The sequence below is a fragment of the Neovison vison genome, chromosome 9 (genome assembly GCF_020171115.1).
Source record: "Neovison vison isolate M4711 chromosome 9, ASM_NN_V1, whole genome shotgun sequence".
In the NCBI taxonomy this organism is placed as follows: Eukaryota; Metazoa; Chordata; class Mammalia; order Carnivora; family Mustelidae; genus Neogale; species Neogale vison.
Window position 1 is genome coordinate 63489824 of NC_058099.1, and position 13939 is coordinate 63503762.

Sequence of the window (13939 nt, forward strand, 5' to 3'; positions counted from 1 at the left end):
CTTGCAATTCTTCTTCCCTCATGCAGGAGAGCAAACTTCTAAAGCTTTGCTGTGGATGCAGCAGCAAAGTGCTGTTCGTCCCAAGCAGAAAACCTCTGGAAAAGCTCAGCATTCACTGGGAAATCAATGTCAGTTCTGTGGCCAAGCCAGGCTTGTCTCAGCATAGTCTCCACAGTCTGGAGGGTGAAACCCGCACACAGCGAAACCCTCTTTACCCAGACTTTCCTTCTGCTCGAGAGATAAGCATGGTTGTGCTTATGGAAAGAGCAATAAGGAGAGGGACTCACCCGTTCACACGCTCCCAAGGAGAAGGTATGGGGAAGGCGCAATAACCGCTTCGGGAGTAGAGATGAGACTTTGGCTTTGGTGTTGGCAAACAGAAGTGATGCTGGAAAGTATGCGCTCTGAGGAACACCCCTTGTGGAAGACTAGTGTCAACGACTCCCTCTGAAGTGACACAGAACCCTGGCTTCTAAAGGGTAAAGGAGGGGACAACTAGGACAAGGGTGCTGCTCCACTCTGAGAAAGGAGTCTTGGCACAAGGCTCTTGTGTTCTGTGTACACCTGAACGCCAGAGCAAAAGGACAGACCCTGGTTATGCCAGGTGATGGTAGTCTACACAGAGTGCATTCCTGTGCGACGCACGCTGCTACAGGGTCGTGGCTGTGTCTGCTGTAATTTGAAAGGCACTGTGAACCCAGGACGCGAGTCTTGTGCCCCGGAATGCAGGGCCCATGAGGCAGCAACTCTCTTGCAAGTCTTCTTCCCAAATGCAGGAGAGCAAACTTCTAAAGCTTTGCTGTGGATGCAGCAGCAAAGTGCTGTTCGCCCCAAGCAGAAAACCTCTGGAAAAGCTCAGCATTCACTGGGAAATCAGTGTCAGTTCTGTGGCCAAGCCAGGCTTGTCTCAGCATAGTCTCCACAGTCTGGAGGGTGAAACCCGCATACAGCGAAACCCTCTTTACCCAGACTTTCCTTCTGCTCGAGAGATAAGCATGGTTTGCTTATGGAAAGAGCAATAAGGAGAGGGACTCACCCGTTCACACGTTCCCAAGGAGAAGGTATGAGGAAGGCGCAATACCCGCTTCGGGAGTAGAGAGGAGACGGTGGCTTTGGTGTTGGCAAACAGAAGTGATGCTGGAAAGTATGCGCTCTGAGGAACACCCCTTGTGGAAGACTAGTGTCAACGACTCCCTCTGAGGTGAAACAGAACCCTGGCTTCTAAAGGGTACAGGAGGGGAAAACTAGGACAAGGGTGTTGCTCCACTCTGAGAAAGGAGTCTTGGCACAAGGCTCTTGTGTTCTGTGTACACCTGAACGCCAGAGCAAAAGGAATGTCCCTGGTTATGCCAGGTGTTGGTAGTCTTCACAGAGTGCATTCCTGTGCGACGCACGCTGCTACAGGGTCGTGGCTGTGTCTGCTCTCATTTGAAAGGCACTGTGAACCCAGGACGCGAGTCTTGTGCCCCGGAATGCAAGGCCCAAGAGGCAGCAACTCTCTTGCAAGTCTTCTTCCCTCATGCAGGAGAGCAAACTTCTAAAGCTTTGCTGTGGATGCAGCAGCAAAGTGCTGTTCGCCCCAAGCAGAAAACCTCTGGAAAAGCTCAGCATTCACTGGGAAATCAAAGTCAGTTCGGTGGCCAAGCCAGGCTTGTCTCAGCATAGTCTCCACAGTCTGGAGGGTGAAACCCGCATACAGCGAAACCCTCTTTGCCCAGGCATTCCTTCTGCTCGAGAGATAAGCATGGTTGTGCTTATGGAAAGAGCAATAAGGAGAGGGACTCACCCGTTCACACGCTCCCAAGGAGAAGGTATGGGGAAGGCGCAATACCCGCTTCGGGAGTAGAGAGGAGACGGTGGCTTTGGTGTTGGCAAACAGAAGTGATGCTGGAAAGTATGCACTCTGAGGAACACCCCTTGTGGAAGACTAGTGTCAACGACTCGCTCTGAGGTGACACGGAACCCTGGCTTCTAAAGGGTACAGGAGGGGACAACTAGGACAAGGGTGTTGCTCCACTCTGAGAAAGGAGTCTTGGCACAAGGCTCTTGTGTTCTGTGTACACCTGAACGCCAGAGCAAAAGGAATGTCCCTGGTTATGCCAGGTGTTGGTAGTCTACACAGAGTGCATTCCTGTGCGACGCACGCTGCTACAGGGTCGTGGCTGTGTCTGCTGTCATTAGAAAGGCACTGTGAACCCAGGACGCGAGTCTTGTGCCCCGGAATGGAAGGCCCAAGAGGCAGCAACTCTCTTGCAATTCTTCTTCCCTCATGCAGGAGAGCAAACTTCTAAAGCTTTGCTGTGGATGCAGCAGCAAAGTGCTGTTCGTCCCAAGCAGAAAACCTCTGGAAAAGCTCAGCATTCACTGGGAAATCAATGTCAGTTCTGTGGCCAAGCCAGGCTTGTCTCAGCATAGTCTCCACCGTCTGAAGGGTGAAACCCGCATACAGCGAAACCCTCTTTACCCAGACTTTCCTTCTGCTCGAGAGATAAGCATGGTTGTGCTTATGGAAAGAGCCATAAGGAGAGGGACTCACCCGTTCACACGCTCCCAAGGAGAAGGTATGGGGAAGGCGCAATACCCGCTTCGGGAGTAGAGAGGAGACTTTGGCTTTGGTGTTGGCAAACAGAAGTGATGCTGGAAAGTATGCGCTCTGAGGAACACCCCTTGGGGGAAAACTAGTGTCATCGACTCCCTCTGAGGTGACACAGAACCCTGGCTTCTTAAGGGTACATGACGGGACAACTAGGACAAGGGTGCTGCTCCACTCTGAGAAAGGAGTCTTGGCACAAGGCTCTTGTGTTCTGTGTACACCTGAACGCCAGAGCAAAAGGACAGACCCTGGTTATGCCAGGTGTTGGTAGGCTACACAGAGTGCATTCCTGTGCGACGCACGCTGCTACAGGGTCGTGGCTGTGTCTGCTGTCATTTGAAAGGCACTGTGAACCCAGGACGCGAGTCTTGTGCCCCGGAATGCAGGGCCCAGGAGGCAGCAACTCTCTTGCAAGTCTTCTTCCCTCATGCAGGAGAGTAAACTTCTAAAGCTTTGCTGTGGATGCAGCAGCAAAGTGCTGTTCGCCCCAAGCAGAAAACCTCTGGAAAAGCTCAGCATTCACTGGGAAATCAAAGTCAGTTCTGTGGCCAAGCCAGGCTTGTCTCAGCATAGTCTCCACAGTCTGGAGGGTGAAACCCGCATACAGCGAAACCCTCTTTACCCAGACTTTCCTTCTGCTCGAGAGATAAGCATGGTTGTGCTTATGGAAAGGGCTATAAGGAGAGGGACTCACCCGTTCACACGTTCCCAAGGAGAATGTATGAGGAAGGCGCAATACCCGCTTCGGGAGTAGAGAGGAGACGGTGGCTTTGGTGTTGGCAAACAGAAGTGATGCTGGAAAGTATGCGCTCTGAGGAACACCCCTTGTGGAAGACTATTGTCTACGACTCCCTCTGAGGTGACACAGAACACTGGCTTCTAAAGGGTACAGGAGGGGACAACTAAGACAAGGGTGCTGCTCCACTATGAGAAAGGTGTCTTGGCACAAGGCTCTTGTGTTCTGTGTACACCTGAACGCCAGAGCAAAAGGACAGACCCTGGTTATGCCAGGTGTTGGTAGTCTACACAGAGTGCATTCCTGTGCGACGCACGCTGCAACAGGGTCGTGGCTGTGTCTGCTGTCATTAGAAAGGCACTGTGAACCCAGGACGCGAGTCTTGTGCCCCGGAATGCAAGGCCCAAGAGGCAGCAAATCTCTTGCAAGTCTTCTTCCCTCATGCAGGAGAGCAAACTTCTAAAGCTTTGCTGTGGATGCAGCAGCAAAGTGCTGTTCGCCCCAAGCAGAAAACCTCTGGAAAAGCTCAGCATTCACTGGGAAATCAATGTCAGTGCTGTGGCCAAGCCAGGCTTGTCTCAGAATAGTCTCCACAGTCTGGAGGGTGAAACCCGCATACAGCGAAACCCTCTTTACCCAGACTTTCCTTCTGCTCGAGAGATAAGCATGGTTGTGCTTATGGAAAGAGCAATAAGGAGAGGGACTCATCCGTTCACACGCTCCCAAGGAGAAGGTATGGGGAAGGCGCAATACCCGCTTCGGGAGTAGAGAGAAGACGTTGGCTTTGGTGTTGGCAAACACAAGTGATGCTGGAACGTATGCGCTCTGAGGAACACCCCTTGTGGAAGACTAGTGTCATCGACTCCCTCTGAGGTGACACAGAACCCTGGATTCTTAAGGGTACAGGAAGGGACAACTAGGACAAGGGTGCTGCTCCACTCTGAGAAAGGAGTCTAGGCACAAGGCTCTTGTGTTCTGTGTACACCTGAACGCCAGAGCAAAAGAACAGTCCCTGGTTATGCCAGGTGTTGGTAGTCTACACAGAGTGCATTCCTGTGCGACGCACGCTGCTACAGGGTCGTGGCTGTGTCTGCTGTCATTTGAAAGGCACTGTGAACCCAGGACGCGAGTCTTGTGCCCCGGAATGCAAGGCCCAAGAGGCAGCAACTCTCTTGCAAGTCTTCTTCCCTCATGCAGGAGAGCAAACTTCTAAAGCTTTGCTGTGGATGCAGCAGCAAAGTGCTGTTCGCCCCAAGCAGAAAACCTCTGGAAAAGCTCAGCATTCACTGGGAAATCAATGTCAGTTCTGTGGCCAAGCCAGGCTTGTCTCAGCATAGTCTCCACAGTATGGAGGGTGAAACCCGCATACAGCGAAACCCTCTTTACCCAGACTTTCCTTCTGCTCGAGAGATAAGCATGGTTGTGCTTATGGAAAGAGCAATAAGGAGAGGGACTCACCCGTTCACACGCTCCCAAGGAGAAGGTATGGGGAAGGCGCAATAACCGCTTCGGGAGTAGAGATGAGACTTTGGCTTTGGTGTTGGCAAACAGAAGTGATGCTGGAAAGTATGCGCTCTGAGGAACACCCCTTGTGGAAGACTAGTGTCAACGACTCCCTCTGAAGTGACACAGAACCCTGGCTTCTAAAGGGTAAAGGAGGGGACAACTAGGACAAGGGTGCTGCTCCACTCTGAGAAAGGAGTCTTGGCACAAGGCTCTTGTGTTCTGTGTACACCTGAACGCCAGAGCAAAAGGACAGACCCTGGTTATGCCAGGTGATGGTAGTCTACACAGAGTGCATTCCTGTGCGACGCACGCTGCTACAGGGTCGTGGCTGTGTCTGCTGTAATTTGAAAGGCACTGTGAACCCAGGACGCGAGTCTTGTGCCCCGGAATGCAGGGCCCATGAGGCAGCAACTCTCTTGCAAGTCTTCTTCCCAAATGCAGGAGAGCAAACTTCTAAAGCTTTGCTGTGGATGCAGCAGCAAAGTGCTGTTCGCCCCAAGCAGAAAACCTCTGGAAAAGCTCAGCATTCACTGGGAAATCAGTGTCAGTTCTGTGGCCAAGCCAGGCTTGTCTCAGCATAGTCTCCACAGTCTGGAGGGTGAAACCCGCATACAGCGAAACCCTCTTTACCCAGACTTTCCTTCTGCTCGAGAGATAAGCATGGTTTGCTTATGGAAAGAGCAATAAGGAGAGGGACTCACCCGTTCACACGTTCCCAAGGAGAAGGTATGAGGAAGGCGCAATACCCGCTTCGGGAGTAGAGAGGAGACGGTGGCTTTGGTGTTGGCAAACAGAAGTGATGCTGGAAAGTATGCGCTCTGAGGAACACCCCTTGTGGAAGACTAGTGTCAACGACTCCCTCTGAGGTGAAACAGAACCCTGGCTTCTAAAGGGTACAGGAGGGGAAAACTAGGACAAGGGTGTTGCTCCACTCTGAGAAAGGAGTCTTGGCACAAGGCTCTTGTGTTCTGTGTACACCTGAACGCCAGAGCAAAAGGAATGTCCCTGGTTATGCCAGGTGTTGGTAGTCTACACAGAGTGCATTCCTGTGCGACGCACGCTGCTACAGGGTCGTGGCTGTGTCTGCTCTCATTTGAAAGGCACTGTGAACCCAGGACGCGAGTCTTGTGCCCCGGAATGCAAGGCCCAAGAGGCAGCAACTCTCTTGCAAGTCTTCTTCCCTCATGCAGGAGAGCAAACTTCTAAAGCTTTGCTGTGGATGCAGCAGCAAAGTGCTGTTCGCCCCAAGCAGAAAACCTCTGGAAAAGCTCAGCATTCACTGGGAAATCAAAGTCAGTTCGGTGGCCAAGCCAGGCTTGTCTCAGCATAGTCTCCACAGTCTGGAGGGTGAAACCCGCATACAGCGAAACCCTCTTTGCCCAGACATTCCTTCTGCTCGAGAGATAAGCATGGTTGTGCTTATGGAAAGAGCAATAAGGAGAGGGACTCACCCGTTCACACGCTCCCAAGGAGAAGGTATGGGGAAGGCGCAATACCCGCTTCGGGAGTAGAGAGGAGACGGTGGCTTTGGTGTTGGCAAACAGAAGTGATGCTGGAAAGTATGCACTCTGAGGAACACCCCTTGTGGAAGACTAGTGTCAACGACTCGCTCTGAGGTGACACGGAACCCTGGCTTCTAAAGGGTACAGGAGGGGACAACTAGGACAAGGGTGTTGCTCCACTCTGAGAAAGGAGTCTTGGCACAAGGCTCTTGTGTTCTGTGTACACCTGAACGCCAGAGCAAAAGGAATGTCCCTGGTTATGCCAGGTGTTGGTAGTCTACACAGAGTGCATTCCTGTGCGACGCACGCTGCTACAGGGTCGTGGCTGTGTCTGCTGTCATTAGAAAGGCACTGTGAACCCAGGACGCGAGGCTTGTGCCCCGGAATGGAAGGCCCAAGAGGCAGCAACTCTCTTGCAATTCTTCTTCCCTCATGCAGGAGAGCAAACTTCTAAAGCTTTGCTGTGGATGCAGCAGCAAAGTGCTGTTCGTCCCAAGCAGAAAACCTCTGGAAAAGCTCAGCATTCACTGGGAAATCAATGTCAGTTCTGTGGCCAAGCCAGGCTTGTCTCAGCATAGTCTCCACAGTCTGGAGGGTGAAACCCGCACACAGCGAAACCCTCTTTACCCAGACTTTCCTTCTGCTCGAGAGATAAGCATGGTTGTGCTTATGGAAAGAGCAATAAGGAGAGGGACTCACCCGTTCACACGCTCCCAAGGAGAAGGTATGGGGAAGGCGCAATAACCGCTTCGGGAGTAGAGATGAGACTTTGGCTTTGGTGTTGGCAAACAGAAGTGATGCTGGAAAGTATGCGCTCTGAGGAACACCCCTTGTGGAAGACTAGTGTCAACGACTCCCTCTGAAGTGACACAGAACCCTGGCTTCTAAAGGGTAAAGGAGGGGACAACTAGGACAAGGGTGCTGCTCCACTCTGAGAAAGGAGTCTTGGCACAAGGCTCTTGTGTTCTGTGTACACCTGAACGCCAGAGCAAAAGGACAGACCCTGGTTATGCCAGGTGATGGTAGTCTACACAGAGTGCATTCCTGTGCGACGCACGCTGCTACAGGGTCGTGGCTGTGTCTGCTGTAATTTGAAAGGCACTGTGAACCCAGGACGCGAGTCTTGTGCCCCGGAATGCAGGGCCCATGAGGCAGCAACTCTCTTGCAAGTCTTCTTCCCAAATGCAGGAGAGCAAACTTCTAAAGCTTTGCTGTGGATGCAGCAGCAAAGTGCTGTTCGCCCCAAGCAGAAAACCTCTGGAAAAGCTCAGCATTCACTGGGAAATCAGTGTCAGTTCTGTGGCCAAGCCAGGCTTGTCTCAGCATAGTCTCCACAGTCTGGAGGGTGAAACCCGCATACAGCGAAACCCTCTTTACCCAGACTTTCCTTCTGCTCGAGAGATAAGCATGGTTGTGCTTATGGAAAGAGCAATAAGGAGAGGGACTCATCCGTTCACACGCTCCCAAGGAGAAGGTATGGGGAAGGCGCAATACCCGCTTCGGGAGTAGAGAGAAGACGTTGGCTTTGGTGTTGGCAAACACAAGTGATGCTGGAACGTATGCGCTCTGAGGAACACCCCTTGTGGAAGACTAGTGTCATCGACTCCCTCTGAGGTGACACAGAACCCTGGATTCTTAAGGGTACAGGAAGGGACAACTAGGACAAGGGTGCTGCTCCACTCTGAGAAAGGAGTCTAGGCACAAGGCTCTTGTGTTCTGTGTACACCTGAACGCCAGAGCAAAAGAACAGTCCCTGGTTATGCCAGGTGTTGGTAGTCTACACAGAGTGCATTCCTGTGCGACGCACGCTGCTACAGGGTCGTGGCTGTGTCTGCTGTCATTTGAAAGGCACTGTGAACCCAGGACGCGAGTCTTGTGCCCCGGAATGCAAGGCCCAAGAGGCAGCAACTCTCTTGCAAGTCTTCTTCCCTCATGCAGGAGAGCAAACTTCTAAAGCTTTGCTGTGGATGCAGCAGCAAAGTGCTGTTCGCCCCAAGCAGAAAACCTCTGGAAAAGCTCAGCATTCACTGGGAAATCAATGTCAGTTCTGTGGCCAAGCCAGGCTTGTCTCAGCATAGTCTCCACAGTATGGAGGGTGAAACCCGCATACAGCGAAACCCTCTTTACCCAGACTTTCCTTCTGCTCGAGAGATAAGCATGGTTGTGCTTATGGAAAGAGCAATAAGGAGAGGGACTCACCCGTTCACACGCTCCCAAGGAGAAGGTATGGGGAAGGCGCAATAACCGCTTCGGGAGTAGAGATGAGACTTTGGCTTTGGTGTTGGCAAACAGAAGTGATGCTGGAAAGTATGCGCTCTGAGGAACACCCCTTGTGGAAGACTAGTGTCAACGACTCCCTCTGAAGTGACACAGAACCCTGGCTTCTAAAGGGTAAAGGAGGGGACAACTAGGACAAGGGTGCTGCTCCACTCTGAGAAAGGAGTCTTGGCACAAGGCTCTTGTGTTCTGTGTACACCTGAACGCCAGAGCAAAAGGACAGACCCTGGTTATGCCAGGTGATGGTAGTCTACACAGAGTGCATTCCTGTGCGACGCACGCTGCTACAGGGTCGTGGCTGTGTCTGCTGTAATTTGAAAGGCACTGTGAACCCAGGACGCGAGTCTTGTGCCCCGGAATGCAGGGCCCATGAGGCAGCAACTCTCTTGCAAGTCTTCTTCCCAAATGCAGGAGAGCAAACTTCTAAAGCTTTGCTGTGGATGCAGCAGCAAAGTGCTGTTCGCCCCAAGCAGAAAACCTCTGGAAAAGCTCAGCATTCACTGGGAAATCAGTGTCAGTTCTGTGGCCAAGCCAGGCTTGTCTCAGCATAGTCTCCACAGTCTGGAGGGTGAAACCCGCATACAGCGAAACCCTCTTTACCCAGACTTTCCTTCTGCTCGAGAGATAAGCATGGTTTGCTTATGGAAAGAGCAATAAGGAGAGGGACTCACCCGTTCACACGTTCCCAAGGAGAAGGTATGAGGAAGGCGCAATACCCGCTTCGGGAGTAGAGAGGAGACGGTGGCTTTGGTGTTGGCAAACAGAAGTGATGCTGGAAAGTATGCGCTCTGAGGAACACCCCTTGTGGAAGACTAGTGTCAACGACTCCCTCTGAGGTGAAACAGAACCCTGGCTTCTAAAGGGTACAGGAGGGGAAAACTAGGACAAGGGTGTTGCTCCACTCTGAGAAAGGAGTCTTGGCACAAGGCTCTTGTGTTCTGTGTACACCTGAACGCCAGAGCAAAAGGAATGTCCCTGGTTATGCCAGGTGTTGGTAGTCTACACAGAGTGCATTCCTGTGCGACGCACGCTGCTACAGGGTCGTGGCTGTGTCTGCTCTCATTTGAAAGGCACTGTGAACCCAGGACGCGAGTCTTGTGCCCCGGAATGCAAGGCCCAAGAGGCAGCAACTCTCTTGCAAGTCTTCTTCCCTCATGCAGGAGAGCAAACTTCTAAAGCTTTGCTGTGGATGCAGCAGCAAAGTGCTGTTCGCCCCAAGCAGAAAACCTCTGGAAAAGCTCAGCATTCACTGGGAAATCAAAGTCAGTTCGGTGGCCAAGCCAGGCTTGTCTCAGCATAGTCTCCACAGTCTGGAGGGTGAAACCCGCATACAGCGAAACCCTCTTTGCCCAGACATTCCTTCTGCTCGAGAGATAAGCATGGTTGTGCTTATGGAAAGAGCAATAAGGAGAGGGACTCACCCGTTCACACGCTCCCAAGGAGAAGGTATGGGGAAGGCGCAATACCCGCTTCGGGAGTAGAGAGGAGACGGTGGCTTTGGTGTTGGCAAACAGAAGTGATGCTGGAAAGTATGCACTCTGAGGAACACCCCTTGTGGAAGACTAGTGTCAACGACTCGCTCTGAGGTGACACGGAACCCTGGCTTCTAAAGGGTACAGGAGGGGACAACTAGGACAAGGGTGTTGCTCCACTCTGAGAAAGGAGTCTTGGCACAAGGCTCTTGTGTTCTGTGTACACCTGAACGCCAGAGCAAAAGGAATGTCCCTGGTTATGCCAGGTGTTGGTAGTCTACACAGAGTGCATTCCTGTGCGACGCACGCTGCTACAGGGTCGTGGCTGTGTCTGCTGTCATTAGAAAGGCACTGTGAACCCAGGACGCGAGGCTTGTGCCCCGGAATGGAAGGCCCAAGAGGCAGCAACTCTCTTGCAATTCTTCTTCCCTCATGCAGGAGAGCAAACTTCTAAAGCTTTGCTGTGGATGCAGCAGCAAAGTGCTGTTCGTCCCAAGCAGAAAACCTCTGGAAAAGCTCAGCATTCACTGGGAAATCAATGTCAGTTCTGTGGCCAAGCCAGGCTTGTCTCAGCATAGTCTCCACAGTCTGGAGGGTGAAACCCGCACACAGCGAAACCCTCTTTACCCAGACTTTCCTTCTGCTCGAGAGATAAGCATGGTTGTGCTTATGGAAAGAGCAATAAGGAGAGGGACTCACCCGTTCACACGCTCCCAAGGAGAAGGTATGGGGAAGGCGCAATAACCGCTTCGGGAGTAGAGATGAGACTTTGGCTTTGGTGTTGGCAAACAGAAGTGATGCTGGAAAGTATGCGCTCTGAGGAACACCCCTTGTGGAAGACTAGTGTCAACGACTCCCTCTGAAGTGACACAGAACCCTGGCTTCTAAAGGGTAAAGGAGGGGACAACTAGGACAAGGGTGCTGCTCCACTCTGAGAAAGGAGTCTTGGCACAAGGCTCTTGTGTTCTGTGTACACCTGAACGCCAGAGCAAAAGGACAGACCCTGGTTATGCCAGGTGATGGTAGTCTACACAGAGTGCATTCCTGTGCGACGCACGCTGCTACAGGGTCGTGGCTGTGTCTGCTGTAATTTGAAAGGCACTGTGAACCCAGGACGCGAGTCTTGTGCCCCGGAATGCAGGGCCCATGAGGCAGCAACTCTCTTGCAAGTCTTCTTCCCAAATGCAGGAGAGCAAACTTCTAAAGCTTTGCTGTGGATGCAGCAGCAAAGTGCTGTTCGCCCCAAGCAGAAAACCTCTGGAAAAGCTCAGCATTCACTGGGAAATCAGTGTCAGTTCTGTGGCCAAGCCAGGCTTGTCTCAGCATAGTCTCCACAGTCTGGAGGGTGAAACCCGCATACAGCGAAACCCTCTTTACCCAGACTTTCCTTCTGCTCGAGAGATAAGCATGGTTTGCTTATGGAAAGAGCAATAAGGAGAGGGACTCACCCGTTCACACGTTCCCAAGGAGAAGGTATGAGGAAGGCGCAATACCCGCTTCGGGAGTAGAGAGGAGACGGTGGCTTTGGTGTTGGCAAACAGAAGTGATGCTGGAAAGTATGCGCTCTGAGGAACACCCCTTGTGGAAGACTAGTGTCAACGACTCCCTCTGAGGTGAAACAGAACCCTGGCTTCTAAAGGGTACAGGAGGGGAAAACTAGGACAAGGGTGTTGCTCCACTCTGAGAAAGGAGTCTTGGCACAAGGCTCTTGTGTTCTGTGTACACCTGAACGCCAGAGCAAAAGGAATGTCCCTGGTTATGCCAGGTGTTGGTAGTCTTCACAGAGTGCATTCCTGTGCGACGCACGCTGCTACAGGGTCGTGGCTGTGTCTGCTCTCATTTGAAAGGCACTGTGAACCCAGGACGCGAGTCTTGTGCCCCGGAATGCAAGGCCCAAGAGGCAGCAACTCTCTTGCAAGTCTTCTTCCCTCATGCAGGAGAGCAAACTTCTAAAGCTTTGCTGTGGATGCAGCAGCAAAGTGCTGTTCGCCCCAAGCAGAAAACCTCTGGAAAAGCTCAGCATTCACTGGGAAATCAAAGTCAGTTCGGTGGCCAAGCCAGGCTTGTCTCAGCATAGTCTCCACAGTCTGGAGGGTGAAACCCGCATACAGCGAAACCCTCTTTGCCCAGGCATTCCTTCTGCTCGAGAGATAAGCATGGTTGTGCTTATGGAAAGAGCAATAAGGAGAGGGACTCACCCGTTCACACGCTCCCAAGGAGAAGGTATGGGGAAGGCGCAATACCCGCTTCGGGAGTAGAGAGGAGACGGTGGCTTTGGTGTTGGCAAACAGAAGTGATGCTGGAAAGTATGCACTCTGAGGAACACCCCTTGTGGAAGACTAGTGTCAACGACTCGCTCTGAGGTGACACGGAACCCTGGCTTCTAAAGGGTACAGGAGGGGACAACTAGGACAAGGGTGTTGCTCCACTCTGAGAAAGGAGTCTTGGCACAAGGCTCTTGTGTTCTGTGTACACCTGAACGCCAGAGCAAAAGGAATGTCCCTGGTTATGCCAGGTGTTGGTAGTCTACACAGAGTGCATTCCTGTGCGACGCACGCTGCTACAGGGTCGTGGCTGTGTCTGCTGTCATTAGAAAGGCACTGTGAACCCAGGACGCGAGTCTTGTGCCCCGGAATGGAAGGCCCAAGAGGCAGCAACTCTCTTGCAATTCTTCTTCCCTCATGCAGGAGAGCAAACTTCTAAAGCTTTGCTGTGGATGCAGCAGCAAAGTGCTGTTCGTCCCAAGCAGAAAACCTCTGGAAAAGCTCAGCATTCACTGGGAAATCAATGTCAGTTCTGTGGCCAAGCCAGGCTTGTCTCAGCATAGTCTCCACCGTCTGAAGGGTGAAACCCGCATACAGCGAAACCCTCTTTACCCAGACTTTCCTTCTGCTCGAGAGATAAGCATGGTTGTGCTTATGGAAAGAGCCATAAGGAGAGGGACTCACCCGTTCACACGCTCCCAAGGAGAAGGTATGGGGAAGGCGCAATACCCGCTTCGGGAGTAGAGAGGAGACTTTGGCTTTGGTGTTGGCAAACAGAAGTGATGCTGGAAAGTATGCGCTCTGAGGAACACCCCTTGGGGGAAAACTAGTGTCATCGACTCCCTCTGAGGTGACACAGAACCCTGGCTTCTTAAGGGTACATGACGGGACAACTAGGACAAGGGTGCTGCTCCACTCTGAGAAAGGAGTCTTGGCACAAGGCTCTTGTGTTCTGTGTACACCTGAACGCCAGAGCAAAAGGACAGACCCTGGTTATGCCAGGTGTTGGTAGGCTACACAGAGTGCATTCCTGTGCGACGCACGCTGCTACAGGGTCGTGGCTGTGTCTGCTGTCATTTGAAAGGCACTGTGAACCCAGGACGCGAGTCTTGTGCCCCGGAATGCAGGGCCCAGGAGGCAGCAACTCTCTTGCAAGTCTTCTTCCCTCATGCAGGAGAGTAAACTTCTAAAGCTTTGCTGTGGATGCAGCAGCAAAGTGCTGTTCGCCCCAAGCAGAAAACCTCTGGAAAAGCTCAGCATTCACTGGGAAATCAAAGTCAGTTCTGTGGCCAAGCCAGGCTTGTCTCAGCATAGTCTCCACAGTCTGGAGGGTGAAACCCGCATACAGCGAAACCCTCTTTACCCAGACTTTCCTTCTGCTCGAGAGATAAGCATGGTTGTGCTTATGGAAAGGGCTATAAGGAGAGGGACTCACCCGTTCACACGTTCCCAAGGAGAATGTATGAGGAAGGCGCAATACCCGCTTCGGGAGTAGAGAGGAGACGGTGGCTTTGGTGTTGGCAAACAGAAGTGATGCTGGAAAGTATGCGCTCTGAGGAACACCCCTTGTGGAAGACTATTGTCTACGA